This window comes from Pteronotus mesoamericanus, unplaced genomic scaffold, assembly GCF_021234165.1.
Source record: "Pteronotus mesoamericanus isolate MK-2021 breed Mesoamerican mustached bat unplaced genomic scaffold, CSHL_Meso_final contig_94, whole genome shotgun sequence".
Lineage (NCBI taxonomy): Eukaryota > Metazoa > Chordata > Mammalia > Chiroptera > Mormoopidae > Pteronotus > Pteronotus mesoamericanus.
In genome coordinates this window covers 52,287,832-52,292,978 of record NW_026555285.1, presented here as the reverse complement: position 1 = coordinate 52,292,978, position 5,147 = coordinate 52,287,832, and positions in this window count along the sequence as shown.

Genomic DNA, 5,147 nt, shown 5'->3' with positions numbered 1-5,147 from the left:
CTTAATTGGCACCACTGGCCAGCTTCCCAACAGTGCCCAGAAGGCCAGCTATACCAGAAAGCCGAAAACGAAGCCCTCTTGGTCACTCTGCTGTTTGAACGGGGGTCCTAACGCCCCCACCTCCACAGGAGGGCCCCTGCTCTCTCCCTCCTCCACGCCACGGCCCAGCCCTGCCCATCGGGGATTTCCAAATTTTTTCACGTCACGGGCCACGTAAGCTAATGACTGACATTCGAAAGCACACCGAAAAAAATATCTTTTTTGCTGATCTAACAAAAAATAGGTGTAATTTTCATTGATTTACAAAAAAAAATAATACTAATTTCCTACCCTTTTCTGCTCCTAAGTGACTCTTAAAAAAAAAAAAATCAGGGGCTTTTATTTGCATATAAGGATTTCTAGTACCAAGAATTAACCAATTAGGCGCAACCTTATTATACCATGTGACCAATCAGATGCAACACATTGTATGACCTGCTTATTCATGGTTCGAGACAGGGCGTTCACGTGAGACCGCTACCATCCTGCTGGCTCGTGTCCTTTTTTATGGGACACTCTAGGGGAGCAGAGGTCAGCGCCCCGGACTCAGTAGCCAGGCGCTGTGTGCTTTCAAAGTTGCCGGGGCTGCGCGGCCCACCCGTCGAAAATCGCCGCTGTACATCAACAGCCCTGTGCTGGAACTGGAAGTGCCCCCAGGTGTGGGTAGGGACTCCCTGTCCCTTCCCCGTGAGTGACTGGCCTTCCGGACCCTTCTCTCCTGAGGGCCCCTTCTCAGTGACGGGCACACTGACGGGAACCCCACTTCTTGCCGCCCAGCTCCACTCTGGGTCTGGGACCTCGCTTGGTCCTGCCCTCACTGCGCTCCACACTGTCCCCTCCTCCACCCCCACCAGGACCCCCACCCAGTCAGAGGTGCCCATGCGCCTCCTGAGTCTGGAGTCCTAGGAAGGGCAGCCACGTGTTCCCTGAGCCCGGGTCCCACCTGGAGCCTCCCTCGGAATTGATACCCTAGATCTTTGACCCTGCTTTGAACATTTGCCCCACCTTTCCCCCCCAGGGACTTAAATGCCCCAGGCCTGTTTTCGGGAGGCCGTCTAGCCTAATCTCCTGGAATCCAGATTACTGACCCCTGTACCTGCAGTCAGACACTCGCCCCGCCCCCCCCCCCCGTCCCCTCCCCCGTTGCTTCCAAGCACTGCCTCACCCCTGGCTTTCTCCAGCCTGGCCAGTTCCTTCACCTTGTCTGCATCCACGTGTCCTCTTCCCGGAAAACACACCCGGTCCGACCCCTGACCTCAACTGACCCTGGGAGTCCCAAGCAGCTCTTTCTGGACCTGGTGGAGCAGGAGGCGCCAACAGGGCAGTGGACTCCGCCACCACAAGGACTGAAAGGCTGGGCGCAGGGAGCCCAAGAGCCAGGACGTCCGCCTAAGGCTGTTGGTGAGGCTGTAGAGGTTTCTGGCCACAGGAGCCAACCCCCCCTTCAACCACGTGGTGCTGACCAGGTCCTTCCGGAGTCGCACCCACTGGCAAGCCGGCTGCAGTCGTAGGGACGATAATCCACGACGCGCCCATGGAGGACGTGCCAAGACTGAAGGTGCGCGCAGTGCGCAGGAGCAGCCGCTGGAGTGAGCTCTGCACGGCCAGGGGCCCGTGGGCCCTGGGCTCCCTCCAGGGCTGTGGCACTGTCCTTCTCTGAGGTCCTCGGGGGCTGAGAGGTGTACAGGACCTGGGTGCGTCCCAGGGACCCGAATCCAGGGTGCGCCCGGGAGTTCCAGCGCGCCAGGGGCACGGGCCCCCCGCGGCGACACCAACCCACCCCAGCTCCGGCCTGCCTATTACAGAGGGTCTGAGTGCTGAAAAGAAAAACAAAGCACAATGCCGAGGGCTAATTCTCTTTCACGTTCACGCCCGTGAGCTCCACAGCCTCTTCTGAATAAATGGTTTCCATTTGAGAAAACACACAATAAGCTCCCTGGTCATGCGGACCCCCTTCGCGATGGCGCCCAACGCAAAGGAGCCAAGAGGGCGGCCTGGGAGCGCAGGGTGGGCCTTCCTCATCCCATGGGAGACGGAATTTTAGAATCCAGAAAGTTTCAATGGTTTCTAAGGAGAAGGAAAAGCTGGATGTCTCAGGACTGTTATTCACATTGAACACGTCAAGGAGAAAATCACAGTGGTTTCTGAGAAACAGTTCTCGAGAAGACACTTAAAATACCTTACCAAGAAATACCTTAAGAAAATAAGACCAGCAACACTAAAAGAAAAAGAAATCAACAGAGACAAGAGGGAAGGAGGGAGGGGGGGTGGGGAAAAGGAAGGGAAGGGGAAAGTCAAGGAACATATAGCAAGGACTCCTGGACAAAACCAAAGGGGAAGAGCTGAGGGAGGGAAGGAGGGAGGGGGCAAGGGAAAGTGGTGGGGGGGGTAGGCAGAGACAAATGTATTTGAAAAAATAAATTAAAATAAAATTTAAAAAAAGAAAAAAAAATCCAAATGTTAAAAAAAAAAAGAAAAAGAAATACCTTAAGAACAGCTTCTGTGGTTGGCCGCGTGTAGCTAGATCTGACAAGGAGACTTTCGAACTTGGTTCCTTCCAGATAAGTCAAGGGGAAGACAGAGCCTAGTCTGAAGACCAGGTGAAACCGCTTTTTCAGGGCTTTGCTGATGGATAAAACAAATGAAGTGCATGAGAGCCAAAAAAAAAAAAAAGGAGAGATGAACTTTGAGTTTATCAGTGAATAAAACACACAGTTCTCTGTGTGTTAAGCTTCCTTCTCCTATTTTGGCATATGCTGTTAGCGTGATGCCGGCTCCCCTTTGATAGCTGCTGCAAGCAGAGCTTAAATAGCTTATAGCTAGCGGGGTTTTTCCCAGGATTTCTGAAACGTATTGCTTTTACAAATGTCCTCAGGTTAAAGGATGTAGCATTGGATACGAAATAATTACTACATCACAGTTTGGGGTATAATTGTATATAATAAAATATTTTTTAATTAAAAAACAAGGCCCTGGTCAGGCAGCTCTGTTGGTTAGAGATCCGTCCTGATGCGCCAAGGTCGGGGGCTTGATCGCCAACCAGGGCACATACAAGAAACAACCAACAAGCGTATTAGTAAGTGGAACAACAAATCAATGTTTCTCTCTTTCTTGGTCTCCTCCTCCCTTTCTCTCTCTAAAAAATGACTAAAACTTCAAAATAAAAATAAAGAAAGAAATGAAAATTTAAGAACACACAACAATTACTTTGGCTAATCCGTTTTGCTTATTCATTAATGTTCCAAAAATATTTATGAAGTTGACCCTGGAACTACATAGGCCTGAATAGCACAGGTCCACTTATACAGTGATTGTTTTCAATAAGTATATACAGTGCTATAAACGTGTTTTCTTTTCCATGTGATGTTCCTAATGACATTTCCTTTTCTCTCACCTACGTTATTATAAGAATAGAGTATATAATACATATAACATATCAAACATGATACTCAACTGTTTTCTAATCCGTGAGGCTTCCTGTCAGCAGTAGGCTATCAGCAGTTAAGTTTTGGGGGAGTCAAAACTTATACTCAGATTTTCGACTGCGCAGGGGGTCAACGCCCCTAACCCCGAAGGGGTGTTCGAGGCTCAACTACATTTCTTTGCAAAATAAGCAGTAATTTCAGCTATGATGGGATTCATATAGGTTTCTGGAGGATAATATGAGAAACTAGGCACTTTTTTTTCTTTTAACTGTTTAAACATTTATGGAATTAAAGGGTTCGGGCCAGGCTGCCACTGTATTCGGGCCGTGAAATCTACAGTGGCTGGCCGGCCGGTCCCTCACACCGACTTTGCCTCCCCTCCCCAGGCCCTCCGCCTGACAGGAGAGCGAAAGCCCCCAGGCGGAGACAAGCTGCCGGCCCTTCCCCCCCCACCCCACCCCCGTCCCCCTCCCCGGTTGCGGGGCTCCGAGGCGGGGGCGGGCCTCGAGGGCGCAGGGCCAGCAGAACCAGGAGCAGAGGCCCCAGCCCATTCCTGGGAGGAAGCCAGGCTGTCATAAACCCTTGGGGTCCTGCGGTACATCGGTTTCTTGGACCCCCACATAAACAGGTAGGGCTTTTAAGTGCTTCAAACACAAACCGTGGGACTGTTTTGATGTCCCAAAGTTTATAGGGTGTCCTGGAGGAAATGAGGCAGCTGGAAAGTAGAACTTGTGCTGCTCGGAGGCCACAGGGCCATCTTCTGGCCTGTGACCTGCTGGGGGAGCCAGGGGGCCGGGGGGCGGGACCCAGGACCCAGCATTGCCCTCCTTCCGGCTGATGCCTTGGCAGCGCTGTGGTTTGGCCGCCTGGGCGGTCCTTGGGCCTTCCATGGAATGTCGTTGACCAAGACAGCTCATCGCTGGGCATTAAGTCCTTGAGCGACGCCTTCACATGGGGTAGAGACCCTCACGGTAGAGCGCTGCTGGGCAGCTTCGTTGTCAGTCTGTTCCTGCAGCCCTCCCTGGCATCTCCGACCGTGTCGTCGTGACAGCGGGAGTTAAGCCAGTCACAGGAACTCCAGGAGCCCCTTGCCAAGAGGCTGTGGCCTGCGGGCCCGGCCTCGGGGGTCTCCGTCACGGACACAGGGGCACGACCAGCCCCCACCATCACGAGCTGCCAACCGCCTCTCCATAACACTGTCTCTGTGAAAAGGACGAGTGTAGAGCAAGTCCCAAATGATCAGCTACAAACATCCATGACCTGATTTACAGACTCTTAGAAGGGACGCAACACGGAAAAGTGCAGCTTCTTCCATAACCGCGGCTACCGGGGACTGCAACACAAGCCCCGTCCTTCACCCAGGCCTCTCCCCGATTCTGCTGCGTTTCCCTCCTAGTTCAGCGGCGCCTCCCCTCCCTTGGCCGCCCCGCCTGACCTGGCCGCTCCTCCGTTCAGACTCGGAATTGAACTGGAGCCAGAGCAGAGGACTGTTTGGCCCCGGTGTTCGCAATTCAGTTGCCCACGCATGGCTGAGGTGTGAGCACCTCACATGTTCTCGACACGCTCACACACGCCCCCTGTTCCCATGAGAGAGCCGCGTTCCAAGACGTGCCTGTTCCCAGAGAGGGCTGTGAGCCAGGCTAGTTTAAAGTTTTAGAGGTTGTAGAACGTGAGTTAGATTAG